General features: G+C 45.2%; 1 protein-coding gene across 9 annotated transcripts in view; it reads right to left on the bottom strand.

The window, feature by feature from the left end:
- The window catches only part of ptprfa (protein tyrosine phosphatase receptor type Fa), a 662508-nt gene that overhangs the window by 618473 nt on the left and 19171 nt on the right, over positions 1-24864 (bottom strand). The gene's annotated exons all lie outside the window — the stretch shown is intronic.

The following is a 24864-nucleotide window of genomic DNA, read 5'->3' as shown; positions in this document are numbered from 1 at the left end:
TTCTGTTGCCCTTTTTTTGCCCACACAGCATTTACCAAAATGTTCCAGTTCAGTCAAAGGTTCAATTTCTCCATTTAGTTCACTGCCTATTAGTTATGCAGGGGCACATATTTTCTTCATGACAAGTCTCTATGTACCTGGTGGTAATCTCACTTTTGACCAGATTTATCCAGTGTTTAAGAAAATGTGCAAATTTTGGGGATGCTAATGAACCATAAAACAAATTTTCGAAGTCACACTGTCTGTGCAGAAAGTAAACAACGGGCCCTTTTATGTTGCCCATATAATTGGAGAAAAGCAGATCAAAACTGTAAACAGAACACTCCAGTATTATTTTATAAAGTACATTTTTAAACACTCAATGCTACACAAGTGTTTAAATATGCCAGACTCATAATACATCTACCTGATTTTTAACCAGTTGCCTCTTTGGGAAGTGCGACACAAAAGAAAGTGCAAAGATAAACCGCAGCATTTAAAAGTTACCAAGAGATTTTTTTAACCAAATCAAAAATGATTGAAGTTTGATGAAAAGCAGTGGATTTTAATCAACTTGCATCTAAACCTCAGATTTGGAAAGTTATTGACTGAGTTGTATATGGATGGAGGAAATTCAAAATTTACAATTTGGATTGTTTTGTTCAACAAATATAATCAGAAATTGTAGTAAAGCTGTGGTTAGCGTTGCTGCCTCACAGCTTACAGCACAGGGGACCATTCGGCACATTGTGTCTGCACCAGCTCCCGAGAGAGCTACCTAAGCTAGTCTCACTCCCCAACCCGATTTCTGTAGCCCTCTAAATTAATTACTTTCAAATATATATCCAGCTCTCTTTTGAAACCTCCTACGGAATCCACCTCCGCCACTCTCCCAAGCAGCGCATTGCAAATCCCCCAAACGCTTGAGTAAATAAGTTTCTCATCTCACTCCTGGCTCGCTTGCTGACCATCTTGAAATTATGACCCCCTAGTCACCGACTTACCAACTGGTGGAAACAGATGTCCTTCTTTACCCTGTCAAAATTGTTGATGATTTTGAACACCTCAATAAGGTCACCACATAATCTTTTCTGCTCTAAGGAGAGCAAGCATAAATCGACTAACGTTAATAATACAGCACTGCATCTGCAAATTAAAGTGTGTATATGTTTGCCATGAACAAAAGTAAATCTGCAGACAAATTACTCTTCCTTGATTAATGTACAAATTGCATTTTTATAACAGCTTGAAATGCAAATCATTGCGAGGTTTCTATTTCATTTTCATGAATGCACATGCAAGAAGGAAAGTTGTCAAACTTCAAAACAGTTGGTTTTGAGTTTCAACAAGAATAAGTGTTTTAAGGGCAGCACGGTGGCACAGTGGTTAGCACTGCTGTCTCATGGCAGCGAGGTCCCAGGTTCAATCCCAGTTCAATGGGCAGCACGGTAGCATAGTGGTTAGCACAGTTGCTTCACAGCTCCAGGGTCCCAGGTTCGATTCCCGGCTTGGGTCACTGTCTGTGTGGCGTCTGCACATTCTCCCCGTGTGTGCGTGGGTTTCCTCCGGGTGCTCCGGTTTCCTCCCACAGTCCAAAGATGTGCAGGTTAGGTGGATTGGCCATTCTGAATTGCCCTTAGGCAAAAAGATTAGGTAGTGTTACGGGGATAAAGGGGGATAGGGTGGAGGCGTAGGGCTTAAGTCAGGTGCTCTTTCCAAGAGGCGGTGCAGACTTGATGGGCTGAATGGCCTCCTTCTGCACTGTAAATTCTATGGTAATTCTATGGTAAACCCAGCTCTGGGTCACTGTCGGTGTGGAGTTTTCACATTTTCCCAATGTTTGCATGGGTTTCGCTCCCACAGCCCAAAGATGTCCAGGGTAGGTGGATTTGCCATGCTAAATTGCCCCTTAATTGAAAAAAATGAATTGGGTACTCGAAATTTAAAAGAAGAATAAATATTTTACATATATATTGGCTAAAGGAAACATTTAAAAAAGGAGTTCACTAACAGGTAGGTGTGATTCATTTGACAAGACATTTCTTCAAGAGATATAGGCATTGCTCACAAGCCAGCATTTACTGCTCATCTCTAATTGCCCTCAAGAATGTGGTGGTAAGCCACCTACTTAAACCACTGCAATCTAAAGTACTCGCACAGTGCTATTAGGTTGGAAATTCCAGAATTTCGACTCCGTGGCAGTGAAGAAATCATAATATATTTCCAAGCCAGGATCATAATGAATTTGGAAGGACAATTTGAGGTGCTCCCATGTGCCTTCTGCTATTGCCCTTCAAGGTGGTAGAGATCAACGGTTTGGAAGATGCTGTCAAAGTGGTTCTGGAAATTTGCTGCAGTGCATCTCGTCACTGGTACACAATGCATACACAGGGGGCTGGATTGGGACAGGGCAGCGGTGGCGCCAATGGCAGCTGGAAAAACAGAAAACCTGCCTCAGCTGCTAGGGAAACCCCAACTGTATTTCAGGCCCATCCTGCAGCTAATGAGCTGCTGTCAGGTTTCCATCCAATCTCCAAGAGCTGTCGGTCAATTGTCAAGTTGTGCTGCAACCAGTCACTTTATTTCTAAGCAGCAATATTTTCCAAGTTCTGCCCAAAGAATTATCTGGATAGGCACATGAACAGACAGGTTATAGGAGGATACAGGCGGTTGGTCTAGATAGGACACATGATTGGCGCAGGCTTGGAGGGCCGAAGGGCCTGTTCCTGTGCTGTATTGTTCTTTGTTCAAAGGTTGTAGCGATAAAATGACTTACTACAGGTATGTTGGGAGATTTGGACAACTTCAAATGACAATATTCATTGACCTGGTGAGCTGATTTATTAAAGGAAAGTCTGCAACGTGCAAAACTAGGAGTTGGAATGCACAAATCGAAAGTTTAAACAGGAACTTGATAACTGCCAGAATCTGCACCTATGACCAAAATGTCTTGAATATTGGAAAGCGTTGTGTGAAGGGTGGACCTGTGGTTAAAAGGAAGACGTAATTCGGCACCTCACACACGAAGCGCCCCAAGTGAAAGTTCAGCGAACAGAAGAGACCTCCAAGAAGAATTTGGCCAATTCAAAGAGGTAAGATCGAAAGCTGTAAGTCTTGAGAGATTGTAATCATTTGTATAGCATAAGATTTGAATGCATAGAGTATTTGATACAAGTTTAGTGAATAGAATAGTGTTGAATCATAAGTTCAGTGTAGGGTGTGTGTTTGATACGTAACTGTTTAAGCTCTTGTAATAGTACAGAACCAATAGGCTCAACAAGGTACTCGATCGGAAATGTTGGGCAGAATTTAATTGAACATGCTGGTGGGGAGTGTAGAATTGGGCGGGGCTACATGCAAATTTCTGGAGTTGGGAAAATTGCCCCCAATTAAGCTGGGAGTAGGAAGGATGCAGGCATGTCACACCCACCAGCAGCAGAATGGCAATTATGCTCAATAAAGAGTCAACACCAATAACCCAAGCCAACTGCAATTTAGTGGGGCTCAGGAGATTAAACAGAAGCCACATAGTTCCCCTGCAACTCCCGAAGGTCGCTCAGCAAATGTCGTCATGTTTACCACAACCTTCCGGGGGGGGGGGGGAGAAGAGTCCTGATTAAGGCACCTGCCATCGTGAAAGGGGAAGATTACTTAAAGCCACACACCACACCCCTGCTCATGCCACTGACAACCCTGCACTCGTCTTCCCCTGACCCCCATTCCATTCTCACAACTTAGCCTGGGGTCCCTTGTAAATTCTGGGCATCCGGTGGGTGCATTGCCGGCAGCTGCCACCACCTCCCCTGGCATTAACAGCTCTCTGGAGCAAAAAGCCCTCCACCAGGTTCCTCAGCTAAAAGTGGTACATAGAGACCACTTGACCAGAACCCAATGCCTGGAGCTGGAGGATAGATGTGAACAGTGCCAAGGGGGCCCGGCCAACCACGCCCACATGTTCTGGCATTGCCCCAGACTTGCTGGGTACTGGACAGCCTTCTTCGAGGCAATGTCCAAAGTGGTGCGGATGAGGGTGGAGCTATGCATTAATGTGCCGGTCTTCGGGGTATCAGACCAGCCAGATCTCTTCATGGGAAGGCGGGCGAACGCCCTTGCCTTTGCCTCCCTGATCGTCCGCCGTAGAATCCTGCTCGGTTGGCGATCAGCAACACCACCTAAAGCTGCAGACTGGCTGTCCGACCTATCGGATTTTCTCCAAATGGAGAAAATCGAAATCACCATCCGTGGGTCGGAAGAGGGCTTCCACAAAACATGGGAGCCATTCACCCAACTGTTCCGAGGCCGGTTTGTGGCCAACACATAAATAAATAAATAGCCAGGGAGAAATAGCCAGCACAAGATAGAAAGAGGAAAGCGAGGGAAGACCGGGGAGGGGAGGGGCAAGATGAGGTAGGTAGCAAAACCCAGCAAGAAAGAATGGGGAGCAGGGAGGATTGTATGCGGAGCCCGACGGCAATGGAATGTAAATAGAGAAACCCAAGAAGAAACCTTTGTGACTGTACAATAAATAAAAACGAACAATGTATATAATTTTGAAAATTCCAATAAAAAGAATTTTTTAAAAAGAACTGAATTCTATCGGGCCTCCCTCGTGAAACAGATAGGGGGAGGGGGGGGAAAAAGAGGAGTGCGTTCATCACCAGTTCTCCAACCCATGGACAGGGCCCTCCCATCAGGCCTGTTAAATCACATCCTTTAACTCTGTTCTCTTCACTGTCTGACTCGAATATGTCTGACATTTTCTGCTTATTTTTAAAATATTTGACCTGATCATTTAAATCTTTGAACTTTTAAGATAAAAATTAAATATATTCTAATATTATCTTGATCAATATTATATAATCTTGATCAATACTAAAGTCACCTTTTCATAAATGGTACAGCAAAAAGAAAATCGTATTTATTTGGTATTAGAGAAAATATTACGTACCATTTGATGGAAGTTGCACCTTCAGGCATCTTTTTCTATCCTCCAAACACACCAAGTGGAATTAAACAAAAATGAAATGAGGGTGCTAAAAGTTGGAGCTCAACTTACATGCTTGTAAATGCAACGGCTGCATCAAAACAATTATTGGCTGCCCAACACTAAAGAGATTCCAACCCCAAGTCATGTAGGACAATACGCAAAAACTTCTATTTACAGAGGAGGATGAAGAAATTGCAATGGAGTAGGGGTGAAGAAAACTCAGGTGCTACTGGAGGCACAATTTATTTGTTTTAGTATACCAATTATACAAGTACTATGCTCCTGCTATCAACAGTACATTAGTAATGTAAAATTGCCTTTATGCAAATAAGCATTAGCTGTTGGATAAAATAAATTTCTGCAGAGTTCCAAGGACAATTAAACTCTTAAATGTAACTATTGTCCCAGGTCCTTCTGATCATTATAAACTGCATTGGCAGTGGGACGACTGTAAGCAACACTGTTCATATGTTTAATTGTACACATGGGTGAAGATCTGCTTTCCAACTAGTGATGTGAGCATCATGAAAATGTGCCTCCTTGCTTTTATTACTGCAAAAATATAGCCAATGCTGTATGCACAATGCATTCATTCACTTCTTTCAAAACTACCTGGCTATGAAATTTCTATTTAAGAAAATATGTGTCAACATTTATTTGACAAAATGCATAACATTGTGGTTTTCAAACTGTGGTTATGACCCACTGATGAGGCATGCAAAAGTGACAAACGATCAGTTTATACACCATAGATTGGCACATAAGTCAACATTTGAAGGCATGAAAAATCCTTCCAAAATCAGGGGTCAATTTAAATGCAGAGTAAAATGAACCACCGCTGTTGGTGTAGCTCTTTGCCATTTTGAAATGTGAAAAGTAACACTGGTGATTCAAATTAAATCAACGGTGACATGTTTTATTCAGAAGACAACCATTTGGCCCATATTGACCATGCTGCTTCCCTCAGCAGCAATTCATGTACTATCATTTACCTCTGCCCACAACCATTTCTTAAACCACGATCAAAACGTTTTTAAAAAGCTTTTTGTCATGTTGCCATTGTGATACAATGGGCACTTGATTTTGCTGCTGTCTGATAAGAATCACAAAACATTTTTTAAATAAATTTATTAAATCCAATTAAGGGGCAATTTAGCATGGCCAATTCATCTACCGTGCACATCTTTGGGTTGTGGGGGTGAAACCCACGCAAACACAGGGAGAATATGCAAACTCTACACGGACAGTGACCCAGGGCCGGGATCGAACCTGGAACCTCAGTGCCATGAGGCAGCAATGCTAACCACTGCACCACCGTGCTGCCGAATCACTCAAAACTTAATTTCAACAAAGGTCTCGGAGTATTCTTGATTTTTTTGCTGCAATATTATAATATTTATGGGACCAAAGTTCAAATCCTGGCAGGGTAGATGATAAAATTTGAATTCAATAAAAATCTGAAATTAAAAGTCTAATGTTGATAATGTTTTGTCGATTGTTATAAAATCTGGTTCACTAATGTCCTTGAGGGAAGGAAATCTGCCATCCTTACTTGGTCCAGCCTACACGGGACACCAGAGCCACAGCAATGTGGTTGACTCTCAAATGCCCTTTGTAATGGAGGGCAGTTAGGGACGGGCAATAAATGCTGTCCCAGCCAGTGACACTCATGGCTGTAAAATAATTTTTTTTAAAAATACACATTTAATTTCTGGTGATGATCTAACCATTCTGACAATTTACTAGAACCCATTCCGATACAAGCTTCTCAAGATAATGCGAGTGGTTGGTCTCTATTCTCATGGTGCATTTAGTCATGGACATCATCTTCAGAGCTGGTTCCTTCTTCCATTCTCGCCAAGACTGAATTCCCTTGCTTTAGTAGTTATTTGACAAGTTAGCAAATGCCATCAATGCTAACTTGGAACCATCTTCATACTTCACACTTTTTGCCAGAGGATCCATTTATGTTTGCACAGTCTGCACGTGTGGAGGTGCCTTAAACTCCAACTCATCTTCTTGGCAACACTACCTGTTTGCTGATTTAGAAAAGGTGAGCGTAACATGCACGGAGGTGAAAAATGTGAGGCTGACTCCTAATGCCAATATATCATTTCATAGTAGAAAAGACAGGGGGCGGGTGGGGGGGTCAACCTATAGGCCGAATTGTCTGATGTGCCAGGTTCTACGGTAATTAAAGAGCAATCATGTACTGACCTATGCAGAATGTGCCTCAATAATAGCAGAAACACATTGTAAAAACTGTTTATATAGATGGGAATGTTAACTGGGACTTTTCACAAAAAGGATACCACAAGGCAATTTGTTTGCAAATAGCCCCAGTGGATTTTTGCTGCAGCTATATTAGGAGTAAGGTACCACTAGTATCAGTTGTAATGCAAGCTCTTGTTCAAGTACAAACACATGGCTTGGAAATCACAGTAGATTTCATTGTTTCGTTAGAACTAAATCATGGACTTCATTTGTCACTTAGGGACCAAGCTGCTGCTTTATATTTTTAACCACAGAAATATAGTTAGGTCTGAACTACTTTAATATAAGCTCAAATATACTTGTGCATTCTCTCTAACCCAGAAATATCAAATCAAAGTCAAAGCACACCAGAGTGAAACCAGTGGAAAAATAGGGATAAAAGCAAACTACTGTGGACGCTGGAATTGGAAACAAAAACAGAAAATACTGGATGGTCTCAGCAGGACAATCTTAAAATACTGGACAATCTTAGACAAAAAGTCATCTAGACTTGAAACGTTAGCTCCCTTCTCTCTCCAGATGCTGTCAGACCTGCTGAGATGGTCCAGTATTTTGTATATAATAGTGAATTGTTTTATTGAGCATCGCTAGCAATATCAGCATTTATTTCCCATTCGTAATTGCCCTTGAAAAAGTTGTGGTGAGCCACGTTCTTGAACTGAGGTTTGTGTGCGAAGGTACTCAGACAGTGCCTAGGTACGAAATTTGATCACACAAACATAAAGAATGACAAAGTATGAAGAATGACGATATACTTCCAATTCATGATGGTAGTGTTAGATGAAGTAACTAAAGAGGGCTGTGCCCAAAAACACCCGAGGAACAACTCAGTGATGTCCTGGGATGGAGATGCTTGGTCTCCAACAAACACAACAATCTTTCTTTGACCTTAGCCAATGTAGAGGCTTGTCCCAGGAGCCTTGGTGTTACAGTTGATCAAATAGTCTGTACCTTTTTTTTTTTAATTTAGAGTACCCAATTCCTTTTTTCCAAATAAGGGCAATTAATGTGGCCAATTCACTTACCCTGCACATCTTTGGGTTTTGGAGGCGAAACCCATGCAAACACGGGGAGAATATGCAAACTCCGCACAGACAGTGACCCAAGAGCCGGGATCGAACCTGGGATCTCGGGGCTGTGAAGCAGCAATGCTAACCACCGCACCACCGTGCTACCCTAAATTGATCTTCAACAGGAAATGCATCAACTGAGGGAGAGTGGTAGGTGGTCACCAGAAGTAAGTTTTCTTGCTCAGATTTAACCTGATGCCTTGCTACTTCATGGTTTTAGCTTTATTGTCATGTGTATTGAGGTAGTGAAACGTTTGTTCTGCATGCAGTCGATGCAGATTGCTCCATACATTAAAAACATAGGACATGCGGACTTCCGGTGACGGCGGGCGGGAGGAGGCCGCACAATGGAGAGCCCCCGCTCGGGAACGGCAATTTCGGGGCTTTAAGCCCGGTCCCAGGGTCCGCGGAGGCGGCAGAAGAAGGGAGAAGGCACGGAGGAGGCACTGAGAAGACACAGGAGGGAAAAAACCCCCAAAGAAAAATGTTGAGGGTGAGCAGAAAAACGGCCGGAAAAAAACCAGCTGGAGGTCCGTTGGGGAGTGGAAAGGTCACCGTGGGGTCACCAGGAAAAATAGAGGCTGGAGCACCAGGGAAGGCCGCACTGCTTACGGCTGAAGAAATAACCAAGGTGATGGCTGCGGAATTTGAAAAGCAGTTGGCGCAGATTGCAAAATACATGGAGACGGTGAGGAAGGAGATGAGGGAGGTTTTGAGTGTGCTGGTGGAGGAGGCGGTTTCCCCGGTGAGGACGGCGGTGGCGAGCGCAGTGGCGGAGGTGCGAGAGCAAGGGGAGGCGCTGAAGGAAGTGGAGGAGACGTTATTGCAGCACGGTGATCAACTTGCCTCGATGGGGAAAGAGATGTGGAAGGTGATGGATACTAACAAGGATCTGCGAGGAAAAATGGAAGACCTGGAAAATAGATCCAGGCGACAGAACTTGAGGATTGTGGGGCTGCCCGAAGGAGTTGAAGGACCGAAGCCGACTGAGTATTTTGCCGCGATGCTGGCAAAACTACTGGGGGAGGGGGAGGACCCCTCCCGATATGAACTGGATCGGGCTCATCGGTCGTGGAGGCCTGTACCAAAGGCGAGTGAGCCGCCAAGGGCAGTGACTCGGTGCTTCCGTAGGTACAGGGTGAAGGAGAAGGTGCTGAGCTGGGCCAAGCAGAAGCGGGTGGTGCAGTGGGCTGGAGCTGGTATACGTGTATACCAGGACTTTACGGTGGAGCTGGCAAGGAGGCGGCTGCCTTCAACCGGGTGAAGAGGGCACTGTACATTAGCAAGGTGCGGTGCAGCATTGTATATCCAGCGAAGCGGAGGGTGACTTACAAGCTCAGGGACTTTTATTTTGGAACGGCGGAAGCAGCGGAGGAGCTTGCGAAAGCAGAAGGACTGTGGCAGAACTGACAAACTGAGGAATGGCCATGTGCCAATGTAACCTCATGACTGTATTTTCTTCTTTTTTGTATCACTGCGCGCAGATGTAGAGATTAAAGGAGCCAAGGTGGTATATATTTGGACGAGGGAAGGGACGGGACTTTCACTCGAAATGAGAGTTCTTTGGGGTGTAGGTGGATAGGCGGGGTTTGTGTGCTAAAAGGGGATCTTTGGGCTTTCCTGGGGCCGGGCAAGTGGGAAAGGGACCCGGGCGGGGGCCTCCACGCTGGCCGGTGTGTGCCGGCCAGTGAACGGGAGTGAGGTGGGGGGAGGGGCTGCGGCCATCGGAGCCTGGCAGAACAGGGTCCGAGTGGTCTAGCCGGGGTGGAAAGTTGGGGGGGTGGGGGAAAGGAACCGAGGGTAGGGGGAGGAGTTTTACAAGAGGCAGTGGACGGGAGGAGCTGGAGGCCTGGGGTGGGGGTGGGAGCTGTGTAAGATTAAGGGTGACTACGGGTAATCCCGGATTTATTTTTGTCATTTGTTTATGTAAACATGCGGGTTGAGGTTTGGGGGTTGATGGGTAGATGGGATCGTTGTTGTTATTATGGGGACTGACATATCTTGCTGATTATTGTTTATCGTTGATGGATGTAAATGTGGGAGAAAATGTGGAAATGGAGGAGAATTTTTTTTTTTTTCTTTAATTTTTTGAAAACGTAGGACATGCAATATACAGGATGCAAATACATAGACATCGGGTGAAGCATACGGAATATAGAGCCATAAATATAGAGAAGATGTGAAGAGAGATCAGTTCAGTCTATAAAAAGGAGGACCATTCAGGAGTCTGGTAACAGCAGAGCTGTTGCCGTTCGTTCTCAGACTTTTGTATCCTCTGCCCGATGGAAGAGAGAATAGCCTGGGTGGCAGGGGTCTTTGATTATGCTGCCCACTTTCCCAAGGCAACAAGAGTCGATGGATGCGAGGCGGGTCGCATGATGGACTGAGCTATGTTCACGACTCTCTGTAATTTCTTACGGTCTTGGGCCACGCAGTTGCCATACAAAGCTGTGATACAGCCCGATAGGATGCTTTTTATGATGCATTGGAAAAAATTGTAAGAGTCAAATGTGAACATGCCGAATTTCCTTAGTTTCCTGAGGAAGAATAGGCACTGTTGTACTTTCTTGGTCGTAGCGTCAACGTGGGTGGACCAGGAAAGATTGTTGGTGATGTTTACACCTAGGAACTTGAAGCTATCAACCATCATCACCACAGCACCATTGATGCAGACAGGGGAGTGTACGACATTTCGCTTCCTGAAGTCGATGACCAGCTCCTTAGTTTTGCTGACATTGAGGGCGAGATTGTTGTCGTTGCACCATGCCAATATGTTCTTTATCCATCTCCTGTACTCTGACTCATCATTGGATCTGGTCCACTACGGTCGTGTCATCAGCAGACTTGTAAATGGAGTTGAAGATGAATTTTGCCACGCAGTCGCATGTAGAAGGAGTATAGCAGGGGGCTAAGCATGCAGCCTTGCGGGTCTGTATTGATCCCGTATTGAGGATTATCGTGGAGGAAGTGTCATTGTTTATCCTTACAGATTATGGCTGGTGGGTCAGAAAGTCGAGGATCCAGTTGAGGGGGGGGGGGGGGGGGGGGGGGGGGGGGGGGGGGGGGGGGGGAGGAGTCAAGTCCTAGGTTTTGGAGTTTAGATATGAACTTGGCTGGGATCATGGTGTTGAAGGCGGAGCTGTAGTCAATGAATAGGAGTCTGACGAGGAGTCCTTGTGTCGAGATGCTCCAGGGATGTGTGGGGCCAGGGATATGGGGCAGGATTCTCCGGCGGCATGATTCTCCGTTTTGCCGGCGTCCGGGGTTTTCCCGAAGGCGTGGGGCTGCCCCACAATGGGAAACCCTATTGACCAGCTGGCGTAATGGAGAATCCTGCCCGGCAGGTCGGGACAGAAATGTGGCGCAAAGGGGTGGAGAATCCAGCCCATGGTGTTTGCTGTGGACCAGTTATGCAGTGGATCAATGCAATCTGGAAGTTTGGAGCGGATGGGTTTCATTGCTAACCTACTGAAGCACTACATAATGATAAGATGTCAAGGCCACTGGACAGTAGTCGTTGAGGCACGTTGCCTGGTTCTGCTTTGGCACCAGTTATGATAGTACGAAATCTTACAACACCAGGTTAAAGTCCAACAGGTTTGTTTCGATGTCACTAGCTTTTGGAGCGCTGCTCCTTCCTCAGGTGAATGAAGAGGCATGTTCCAGAAACACATATATAGACAAATTCAAAGATGCCAAACAATGCTTGGAATGCAACCATTAGCAGGTGATTAAATCTTTACCGATCCAGAGATGGGGTAACCCCAGGTTAGAGGTGTGAATTGTATCAAGCCAGGACAGTTGGTAGGATTTCGCAGGCCAGATGGAGGGGGATGAATGTAATGCGACATGAATCCCAGGTTCCGGTTGAGGCCGCACTCATGTGTGCGGAACTTGGCTATAAGTTTCTGCTCGGCGATTCTGCGTTGTCGCGCGTCCTGAAGGCTATGACAGGAGGTATGGGTAGGTCTGAGGCTGTTAGGGCAGTTGACAACTGTTTGTTGGCTTCCTGCTGTGAAGAGCATAGAATGCATCGAGTTCATCGGAGAGGATGCTCTGTTGCCAGAGATTCTATTCTTCTTTGCTTTGTAGCCCTTTGTATCCTTGCCACAACGAGAGTCCATGTCATTGGTCTGGGACTCTAGCTTACATAACATAAGAACTAGGAGCAGGAGTAGGCCATCTGGCTCCTCGAGCCTGCTCCGCCATTCAATGAGATCATGGCTGATCTTTGTGGACTCAGCTCCACTCTCCAGCCCGTACACCATATCCCCGAATCCCTTTATTCTTCAGAAAGGTATCTATCTTTTTCTTAAAAACGTTTAAAGAAGGAGCCTCAACTGCTTCACTGGGCAAGGAATTCCAGAGATTCACAACCCTTTGGGTGAAGACGTTCCTCCTAAACTCAGTCCTAAATCTACTTCCCCTTATTTTGAGGCTATGCCCCCTAGTTCTGCTTTCCCCGACCAGTGGAAACAACCTGCCCGCATCTATCCTATCTATTCCCTTCATAATTTTATATGTTTCAATAAGATCCCGCCGCATCCTTCTAAACCCCAATGAGTACAGTCCCAGTCTACTCAACCTCTCGTCATAATCTAATCCCCTCAATTCTGGGATCAACCTAGTGAATCTCCTCTGCACTCCCTCCAGTGCCAATATGTCCTTTCTCAGGTAAGGAGACCAAAACTGAACACAATACTCCAGATGTGGCCTCACCAACACCGTATACAATTGCAGCATAACCTCCCTAGTCTTGAACTCCATCCCTCTAGCAATGAAAGACGAAACTCGATTAGCCTTCTTTATCACCTGTTGCACCTGCACACCAACTTTTTGCGGCTCGTGCACCAGCACACCCAGGTCCCTCTGCACAGCAGCATGTTTTAACATCTTACCGTTTAAATAATAATCCATTCTGCTGTTATTCCTCCCAAAATGGATAGCCTCACACTTGGCAACATTGAATTCCATCTGCCAGACACTAGCCCATTCACCTAACCTATCCAAATCCTTCTGCAGACTTCCGGTATCCTTAGCACTTTTGCTTTACCACTCATCTTATTGTCGTCTGCAAACTTTGCCACATTGCACATGGTCCCCAACTCCAAATCATCTATGTAAATTGTGAACAACTGCGGGCCCAACACTGATCCTTGAGGGACCCCACTAGTTTCAGGTTGCCAACCAGAGAAACACCCATTTATCCCCACTCTCTGCTTTCTGTTAGTTAACCAATCCTCTACCCATGCGACCACTTTACCCTCAATGCCATGCATCTTTAGTTTATACAGCAACCTTTTGTGTGGCACCTTGTCAAAAGCTTTCTGGAAATCCAGATATACCACATCCATTGGCTCCCCGTTATCTACTGCACTGGTAACGTCCTCAAAACATTCTACCAAATTAGTCAGACACGACCTACCCTTTATGAACCCTGGTATTATCCCTTGGCATCCCTGATGGCTTTGCCGGGGTCTAGGTTAGCAGTCTTGAATGCTTCAGACCTGGACTTATATCGGGAATGATCTCCCGGTTAAACCATGGTTTCCAGTTGGGGAAGGCACGTACTACCTTCTTTGGCATGCAGTCTTCGACACACTTGAGGTCTGTGACGGTAGTGGCATACTAGTCTAGGTTGGCACTGAGTTCTTGAATATGGACCAGTCTACTTACTCCAAGCAGTCGCGTAGGAGCTCTTCCATTGCCTCGGACCAGCGTTGCTCGACCTTCTTAACCGGATTCTCCTGCTTAGGTTTCTGCCAGGGTGAACAAAAGTAGAGAAAGTGGGTAGCCCTGTCTAGGGAAGTATTCAATGGGAAGTAGTTGGAGTGTAAATTGTTCTTGCGAATGCTGACCATCGAGGCATTATATAACAAGCAGAATCAAGAGGCAAATTTATGGCTGAAACCAAATCTCCAGTGAATCTCAAATAAATATTTCCATTCCACTCGGTCAATGGCTTTTTCAGCATCGAAAGATACTATCACCTCAGGTTCAGGTGCAGGGGAAGGGGAAGGATTAACATTTAAAAGGTAACATGTGTTGGCCGACAACTGTCGATCCTTTAAGAAGCCGGTTTCCTTCTCCAAAATTATACTTGGGAGGAAATGCTCCCACTGGAGCGCCAGAACCTAGCAAGTAGCTTACCGTCCACGTTTAAAAGAGAGTTGGGTTGGTATAAGCCACAGTCGATTGGGTCCTTGTCTTTCTTAAGAAGCAAGGAAATAGAGGCTCGAGGGAGGGTCGGAGGCAATGAACCTCGGGATAGCGAGTCATTAAACATATCCAATAACAAGGCACATGAACTGTTCAAAAACGTATTGTAAAATTCAATCTGAAAGCCATCCGAACCTTGGGCCTTGCCAGCCTGCATCAGCCCATAACATTTTAAAATCACGTTGGGGCATAACAGGGTTGTTCTTGACAACCTTGATAGATGGGAAGGGCAGACATGATCATTTATCTGCAGGTGGTTCAAATTTATACAGGCTGCAGCAATAGGATTTAAAAGCCGATTGACCTGGAGAGGGACGGAAATGAGGTTGCCACCTGAATTGAGTATCTGAGGGATCTTACTTGAGGCTGCTTGAAGTTTGAGATGGTCAGCCTGCAGACGATAGCCTTCTCCCCGTATTCATAAAAAAGTGCCCCTGGAGCACTAGAAGTGGAAAACACCTTTAGTGGAGAGTAGCTCAAACTGGGTCTGTAATATATTCCTGCTCGCCAATAACTCTAGAGTAGGATCAAGCAAGTACTAGTGATCCACCTCTAGAATGGAATCCCCCAACCTCTGCTGCTCCAACGATGTTGTCCTCAGCATGCATGTTCGACAATAAATAATATCCCCCCTAAGGACAGCCTTAAGAACTTCCCACAGCATTGAGGGGAGATTGAGATGGACCTGTTGAATTTTATGTAGTCATTTATGGAGGAGGGCATCTTGTGGAACATGCATGAGAAATATTCAGTAGGGGCTTGCTCTCAATCTGAATGTTCAGTCTCCTGGATCTGTTTTCCATGTCACTGAGCTAGATTTTTAATGATTTGTTGACTTTAAAAAAAATTTTTTTAAGAGTACCCAATTATTTTTTTTTCCAATTATGGGGCAATTTAGCGTGACCAATCCACCTAACCTGCACATCTTTGGGTTGTGGGGGTGAAACCCATGCAGACACGAGGAGAATGTGCAAACTCCACACGGACAGTGACCCAGGGCTGGGATTCGAACCCGGGTCCTCAGTGCCGTAGGCAGCCATGCTAACCACTGTGCCACCCTATGATTTGTTGACTTCACCCACTGAAGCAAGGTCGGGCTCCAGAGAAGTGATCCGATCACTATGATCAGACAATGTTGCTTCCATGGTCTTAGTTGTGGCTCCATGGGCTTGGACAGTCTACTTTACTTGTGGTTTCAAGAACCAAACAATCCAGACACGTTTTTGTCTGTTTAGCAGGCCCAATCACTAAAATGCTGGTGAGAGCCTAGGCAGATAGTGGAGTGGTCAGAGAGGAAGACGCTATCTCTACTATTTTCCTCCAGTAGATCTTTGAGAGGCTTCAGAATCAGTCGGCTCAAAATGTTTTTGGTTCTGCCTCTCTTGGGCATCAGAGAAGGGCTAACTCTACCCCATAGGAGTTACCGAGAATTAAAAGACAAGTGACGCCAGTAAAAAGGGCAAAATGATCAGTTTTCTAGTGGGAGCCACCTCGCATGCTTCTTTTCCTAATCGCACCACCGGAAGTCGAGGATGTGGGTTTTCATCAACAGGATACTCGCTGTTTTGTGCGCTGATAGAACGTATTTTTCTCAAAATGGAACTTTGGTTCGTTTGGACGGGTGTTTGGATTTTGTGGATGTTGATTCGATTGGGTCAGACATGGCAAACAGGTTTCTGCCTGACAGCATGGTATTTTCATCACATGTCACCTCCTCAATATGAATCCTGCTTCCTGCTCCAAACTGTTGGCCATCATGGACCTGAACAATGAAGGTTCTTCCCCTATTATCTCAAATATATAGACGATAGGTCAGCACGGTGGCGCAGTGGTAGCACTGCAGCCTCACGGCACTGAGGTCCCAGGTTCGATCCCGGCTCTGGGTCGCTGTCCATGTGGAGTTTGCACATTCTCCCCGTGTTTGTGTGGGTTTCACCCCCAAAACCCAAAGATGTGCAAGGTAGGTGGATTGAACATGCTAAATTGCCCCTTAATTGGAAAAAATGAATTGGGTACTCAATTTTAAAAAAAAAATATATAGACGATTTCTTACTGTATATTACTGTAAAATGGTGTCTACAATAGATCTAATCTTGGTGCCTCCTAAAACAGAATTCACCTCAGAGGATGATTGTCACTTTATTACATGCATAACATGAATTATTTTAAATGAGCACCAGTGCACTTATTAGTGAAGCAAACAACTTTCTTCAGTTTCCCTTTTTTTTGCCACAAATAGCCTGTGCAACTCAAGGCTTTGCAAGCTTTAGAAACTGAATGGAATCCAGCTGCTAGAGTTAAAATTGTTTAAAAATAGTTCACAGTATTATTCCAAATGCAAAATAACCTAGGAAAAGCGATCTCACTTACAGCTTGCAACATACTATAATTTTGAAGTTGGCAAGGCAAAATCTAACAGCATCAGAGCCAGGGGTGAAGTACAAGGCTGCAGAATCGGTTCAACATTCCACAACTTGCATGCAAAATTATAAAACAAGGTGTGGCTCACTATTTCACAAAAACGAATAATACAAGTGTTTATAAAGATTTCTGTGATCACTGCATTATTTTTGTACTTGGAATCTGATTACAGAGTTATATCAAAAGTTAAATTAACCAGTTTGCAATGTAGTATCAATCAGGGGAAGGGACAAACAAAAGAGTTAGTTGACCTGATATGTGATAAATCAATAAAAGCAAAACGTAACATTCTAGTGTTATCACCACATTTTAAAACACTCATAAATCAGTTTTGCATCCGTTAAACCCAAATACACAATCACAACTAAATAAAAACATTGTTGGATATAGGGTGGAAATGTTGCCTGGGGAAGGGAATAATGCAGAAAAAGGATTGGATGTTGTATTCACCAGTTAGGACGGAGCCTTGCCATTATGATCCACACTCCCTCGTTCCACACACACAGGCTGGATGCTAAATTAAGAACACTGTTAGCGATGGGGATGGAAATGTAGCTAGCGTGTGGGGTGGTTTTAAAAAGAATAAAGAAAAATATTATGATTTTACATTCATTATTTAGGAGGAGGTTTTGTCTTTTAGGACCCACCACCCTCAACACACGTTGAGTGTTGAGAGTATGACTGCATTGCAACAGTAGACTCTGTGATACCCTGCCCAAGCAAATCCAACTTATTTGATGAAGAGAATAGAGAGGGAGAAATTTACAACTAAATCCAATTTGTCCTCACCTGACGGTCCTGTAGGAATATTGATTAAAAATCAAGAATGAGAACTTAGCCTCACATTTCTCTATCTCTAGCTCAGAGAAACTGAAGCTCATTGTTGATGTAGCAGTTGGCAACTACAGAAACCAAATTAACTCCAAATAGGACCCAGGTTTTCTTAGCCTAATTGCTCAGAACAATACATAATGCAATTGTCAATTGAGTTATACGACAGCTCCTTCAAAACTCCCTTGAACTGCACAAGGAATTACATATTAACGTTATCATTTTTTTTGTATTTTTCTCTTGAATATTTTTATTTAACAGGACAGCTGGCATGAGGAGATCGAACTGGGTTCTAAGCTGGATACGCAGAAGGACTCAATTAACATATATAAAACTGAATTATCAGATGCACTCCATAATAAATTGTTAGCCTTGTGTGAATCAGAAGGATGTAGCACTATGAATATGCAAAAATACAGTTGAGGATAGGCCGAAAAACAAAGTAACGGGTCAAATGTTGACCTTACCAGAAGGGAAACTTGCCATCAGGATCCAGCCCCCCACACAATACAGGTCGACACTTCAGCATAGTACTGTTAGAGTGCTGCATTGTTAGAGATACTGTTTTTGGATTGAGGCGCAAAACCTCTATCAGGTGTTTTAAAAGATCCCAAAGCACCCTTCAAAAAAAGGAACCGGGAAGCTTTCATAATGAATAAATCAATATTTATCCTTCAACTAACATCATTAAACCAGTAGTTTCATTAGTGCTGTTTGAGATGTGGTTGTGCACAAATTAGCTGCTGGGTTTCCCTACATCATTATGAAAGCTTCCCGGTTCCTTTTTTTGAAGGGTGCTTTGGGATCTTTTAAAACCACCTACATCATATATATGAACCCACTTCAACAAACAAAGGCACTTAAAATGATTTTGAATTGTTTTGGGACATCCTGGGATCATGATAGGTGTTATAAATATGTAGCTCTTTATATCTATATGAATATCCATTCACTTTTATTAGACTTCAGGGGTTACATTTGTGGGCAGGCCCACAATTTGGCACTGCCAACCTCCATGTGGGTTCCCCACCATGATCCCAACCCAGCGCCACTTTGTGCCAGTTGCTAATTTCCATTAATTAAATGTAATCAAAGGTCTATTAAGGCCCTGTTCCACCAATGATTAGGATTTCCACTCAGTAATGTGGCAGCCCACATTAGCCTGGAGCATGCAACGGATCCAACTGAAGATTCATAGTGGGAGCTGGGCCACAGTTGCGGCCACTGGCTGTCCCTGAAGGGGCTGCCCCTCCTGGATCTTGGTCAAGCAGCTGTGGTATTTCCATTGTCCATCACAGGCTACATCCTCATATCAGCAACTGCCAATCACCAAATGCTGGACAGCCTCGCATTAGCGCTCCAGTGTTGGGAACCTAGCTCCATGACCTTTGATTGACTGAAGCTTTCGAAATCGCACTGCCCATCTCTAGAGCACAGCATGCAGGGGTCAAGACATGAAATCAGCCCCCAAAACAAACATTCAGGCCAACACTCCAAACCTGGACCCCAGTTACCCTATTAGAAATTGGCCCGATTTCCCCCCCCCCACACCCCACAAAGAACTATTATTACTAATAATACCCCCTGTGGTTGTCCCCCTCTCGAACAGATATACCCCTTTGGATACTGTCGGGGGGGATAGCCTATCAGGGGAAAACAGCAGCAGCCAGAGCAGTGGCACCACGGCTGGCTCTGATGTTCAGAAGGGAGGGTCAAAGCGCAGAAGAGTAATAGTTATAGGGGACTCTATAGTCAGGGGCACAGATAGGCGCTTCTGTGGACGTGAAAGAGACTCCAGGATGGTATGTTGCCTCCCTGGTGCCAGGGTCCAGGATGTCTCCGAACGGGTAGAGGGAATCCTGAAGGGGGAGGGCAAACAGGCAGAGGTCGTTGTACATATTGGTACTAACGACATAGGCAGGAAGGGGCATGAGGTCCTGCAGCAGGAGTTCAGGGAGCTAGGCAGAAAGTTAAAAGACAGGACCTCGAGGGTTGTAATCTCGGGATTACTCCCTGTGCCACGTGCCAGTGAGGCTAGAAATAGGAAGATAGAGCAGACAAACACGTGGCTAAACAGCTGGTGTAGGAGGGAGGGTTTCTGTTATCTGGACCACTGGGAGCTCTTCCGGGGCAGGTGTGACCTGTATAAGATGGACGGGTTGCATCTAAACCGGAGAGGCATAAATATCCTGGCCGCGAGGTTTGCTAGTGTCACACGGGAGGGTTTAAACTAGTATGGCAGGGGGGTGGGCACGGGAGCAATAGGTCAGAAGGTGAGAGCATTGAGGGAGAACTAGGGAATAGGGACAGTGTGGCTCTGAGGCAGCGCAGACGGGGAGAAGTTGCTGAACACAGCGGGTCTGGTGGCCTGAAGTGCATATGTTTTAATGCAAGGAGCATTACGGGTAAGGCAGATGAACTTAGAGCTTGGATTACTACTTGGAACTATGATGTTGTTGCCATTACAGAGACCTGGTTGAGGGAAGGGCAGGATTGGCAGCTAAACGTTCCAGGATTTAGATGTTTCAGGCGGGATAGAGGGGGATGTAAAAGGGGAGGCGGAGTTGCGCTACTTGTTCAGGAGAGTATCACAGCTATACAGCGAGAGGACACCTCAGAGGGCAGTGAGGCTATATGGGTAGAGATCAGGAATAAGAAGGGTGCAGTCACAATGTTGGGGGTATACTACAGGCCTCCCAACAGCCAGCGGGAGATAGAGGAGCAGATAGGTAGACAGATTTTGGAAAAGAGTAAAAACAACAGGGTTGTGGTGATGGGAGACTTCAACTTCCCCAATATTGACTGGGACTCACTTAGTGCCAGGGGCTTAGACGGGGCAGAGTTTGTAAGGAGCATCCAGGAGGGCTTCTTAAAACAATATGTAAACAGTCCAACTAGGGAAGGGGCGGTACTGGACCTGGTATTGGGGAATGAGCCCGGCCAGGTGGTAGATGTTTCAGTAGGGGAGCATTTCGGTAACAGTGACCACAATTCAGTAAGTTTTAAAGTACTGGTGGACAAGGATAAGAGTGGTCCGAGGATGAATGTGCTAAATTGGGGGAAGGCTAATTATAACAATATTAGGCGGGAACTGAAGAACATAGATTGGGGGCGGATGTTTGAGGGCAAATCAACATCTGACATGTGGGAGGCTTTCAAGTGTCAGTTGAAAGGAATACAGGACAGGCATGTTCCTGTGAGGAAGAAAGATAAATACGGCAATTTTCGGGAACCTTGGATGACGAGTGATATTGTAGGCCTCGTCAAAAAGAAAAAGGAGGCATTTGTCAGGGCTAAAAGGCTGGGAACAGACGAAGCCTGTGTGGCATATAAGGAAAGTAGGAAGGAACTTAAGCAAGGAGTCAGGAGGGCTAGAAGGGGTCATGAAAAGGCATTGGCAAATAGGGTTAAGGAAAATCCCAAGGCTTTTTACACTTACATAAAAAGTAAGAGGGTAGCCAGGGAAAGGGTTGGCCCACTGAAGGATAGGCAAGGGAATCTATGTGTGGAGCCAGAGGAAATGGGCGAGGTACTAAATGAATACTTTGCATCAGTATTCACCAAAGAGAAGGAATTGGTAGATGTTGAGTCTGGAGAAGGGGGTGTAGATAGCCTGGGTCACATTGTGATCCAAAAAGACGAGGTGTTGGGTGTCTTAAAAAATATTAAGGTAGATAAGTCCCCAGGGCCGGATGGGATCTACCCCAGAATACTGAAGGAGGCTGGAGAGGAAATTGCTGAGGCCTTGACAGAAATCTTTGGATCCTCGCTGTCTTCAGGGGATGTCCCGGAGGACTGGAGAATAGCCAATGTTGTTCCTCTGTTTAAGAAGGGTGGCAGGGATAATCCCGGGAACTACAGGCCGGTGAGCCTTACTTCAGTGGTAGGGAAATTACTGGAGAGAATTCTTCGAGACAGGATCTACTCCCATTTGGAAGCAAATGGACGTATTAGTGAGAGGCAGCACGGTTTTGTGAAGGGAAGGTCGTGTCTCACTAACTTGATAGAGTTTTTCGAGGAGGTCACTAAGATGATTGATGCAGGTAGGGCAGTAGATGTTGTCTATATGGACTTCAGTAAGGCCTTTGACAAGGTCCCTCATGGTAGACTAGTACAAAAGGTGAAGTCACACGGGATCAGGGGTGAACTGGCAAGGTGGATACAGAACTGGCTAGGCCATAGAAGGCAGAGGGTAGCAATGGAGGGATGCTTTTCTAATTGGAGGGCTGTGACCAGTGGTGTTCCACAGGGATCAGTGCTGGGACCTTTGCTCTTTGTAGTATATATAAATGATTTGGAGGAAAATGTAACTGGTCTGATTAGTAAGTTTGCAGACGACACAAAGGTTGGTGGAATTGCGGATAGCGATGAGGACTGTCTGAGGATACAGCAGGATTTAGATTGTCTGGAGACTTGGGCGGAGAGATGGCAGATGGAGTTTAACCTGGACAAATGTGAGGTAATGCATTTTGGAAGGGCTAATGCAGGTAGGGAATATACAGTGAATGGTAGAACCCTCAAGAGTATTGAAAGTCAAAGAGATCTAGGAGTACAGGTCCACAGATCACTGAAAGGGGCTACACAGGTGGAGAAGGTAGTCAAGAAGGCATACGGCATGCTTGCCTTCATTGGCCGGGGCATTGAGTATAAGAATTGGCAAGTCATGTTGCAGCTGTATAGAACCTTAGTTAGGCCACACTTGGAGTATAGTGTTCAATTCTGGTCGCCACACTACCAGAAGGATGTGGAGGCTTTAGAGAGGGTGCAGAAGAGATTTACCAGAATGTTGCCTGGTATGGAGGGCATAAGCTATGAGGAGCGATTGAATAAACTCGGTTTGTTCTCACTGGAACGAAGGAGGTTGAGGGGCGACCTGATAGAGGTATACAAAATTATGAGGGGCATAGACAGAGTGGATAGTCAGAGGCTTTTCCCCAGGGTAGAGGGGTCAATTACTAGGGGGCATAGGTTTAAGGTGAGAGGGGCAAAGTTTAGAGTAGATGTACGAGGCAAGTTTTTTACGCAGAGGGTAGTGGGTGCCTGGAACTCACTACCGGAGGAGGTAGTGGAGGCAGGGACGATAGGGACATTTAAGGGGCATCTTGACAAATATATGAATAGGATGGGAATAGAAGGATACGGACCCAGGAAGTGTAGAAGATTGTAGTTTAGTCGGGCAGTATGGTCGGCACGGGCTTGGAGGGCCGAAGGGCCTGTTCCTGTGCTGTACATTTCTTTGTTCTTTGTTCTTTGTACTACTTTAATTTTAAGCCAAATGCTTGGATCTACGATAAGGGGCTGTTTAGCACAGGGCTAAATCGCTGGCTTTGAAAGCAGACCAGGCCAGCAGCACGGTTCAATTCCCGTACCAGCCTCCCCGAACAGGCGCCGGAATGTGGCGACTAGAGGCTTTTCACAGTAACTTCATTTGAAGCCTACTTGTGACAATAAGCGATTTACTGTTCATTTCATTAACAGTTAAATTCATATGAAAGGAATAAATTAATGTATCTGTACACAGTCAAAATATTCTTAAAATAATGCTGAGCACTGTTATTTTAATGCAAAAAATACACCTAATCAGGCAAGGGCCAACCGGTGCTCAAATGCAAAAACCTGAAAGCTGCTGTTCAGGATGTGTTCCTCCACCATTAGCTTCCCAAAAAAAGATGTTTCACTGCCTGATTCACCATTCAAATGCATGAAGCAAGGACAAATTTAATGCTGTCTACTGGCCAGCTACAGCAAATTCTGGCTCAATATGTCCACAACATCGATGAGACATAAATAAAGATTTGATTCAGACATCCATCACTAGCTTGAAGTGCCACTGATTCACATTAGCACCAGCTACAATGACCCAACAAATTCAGATATAGATCAGATTTATGCAGGCAAGAGTCAATTCACAATGCAACTCATGTCCAAATCCTAATTGGTGTTTAGACACTCATTAGGGAAGAGGTTTCCCTGAAACTACAAACTTATTGATGTCCATGCTGATTCCATTAAAACTCAACCAAGTAGCATGTGAAACATTAAAGGTTTTAAGGATAATTTGAAAGGACTGGTCTCTAAAACGCAGGTGAGCAGTTTACAATGACCCTAACGCTGAACCATAAGTTTTTCATCCAGTATTTTTCAATTTCTTTTTCCAGGGGACCCATTTTTATCAACCTGCCAACCTTCGGGACCCATGCTGGCCAATTGTCGCGGCCCACTCTGGCCGGCCGACCATGACCCACCATATTTTGCTTACTTTGCTTGGTCCTCTCACTTGCTTTGTCATTCAAAGTTAAATTTCTGGGGCTTCCGGGTGCGGCTATGCAGAGCTAGGTCGCATATTCGGTAGCGCCCGCTTGGAACGGACTTTTGGGCTCTTTTACAGGGCCCCCACGGCATTTGTTTGACATTTCCCGGTGTGGCAGGAAGACTGCAACATTCCCCTGACAGTGTCGCCCAGGAATTTTATGTCTTTTGGCTACCAATCCCGACAGAAACAGTAAAAGATTTGGCTGTAACTGCAGGATAAACAGAGCCTCTTCCAGCATGCAGGCGGGGGAAGGGCAAGCTTAAAGCTGCAAACTGACCTGAGGGCCTTTATCAAAGTTGAATTCTAACAGCAGAGGGAACAACTGTGAAAAGATCTCACCAAGGCCACTGAAGAAGCGGGGACGAGGCTTCCGGTGGCGGCCATGGAGGAGTAGGTCGCGCATTCGGCAGCTCCCGTCTGGAACGGACTCTTAGACCTTTTTCAGGAATTTCCACAGATATTTTGGGGTAGATTGGTGAAGCGAACACTGCCAAAAGGATTCCCTCTCGAGACTTCTGGTTGCGGCTATGCAGAGCTAAGTCGCACATTCGGCGGCTCCCGCAAAAACGGACTTTTGGGCTCTTTTCTGGCCCCCAAGTGCACTTTTTCGACGTTTCCTGGTGTGGGAAGGAGTTAATAATAGCTCCCCGTCAGTATATGGCTTTAACTAGGAGCGGGGTGACAAAAAAGGTGGTGGTGGACCAGAAGAAGGGAGGGAAGAAGGACAAAATGGCAGCGGGCGGAGGCCAGGCAGCGTGGAGGCAGTGGGC

Source organism: Scyliorhinus torazame, chromosome 7 (assembly GCF_047496885.1).
Source record: "Scyliorhinus torazame isolate Kashiwa2021f chromosome 7, sScyTor2.1, whole genome shotgun sequence".
Lineage (NCBI taxonomy): Eukaryota > Metazoa > Chordata > Chondrichthyes > Carcharhiniformes > Scyliorhinidae > Scyliorhinus > Scyliorhinus torazame.
This window is presented reverse-complemented; position numbering and strand designations above follow the sequence as displayed.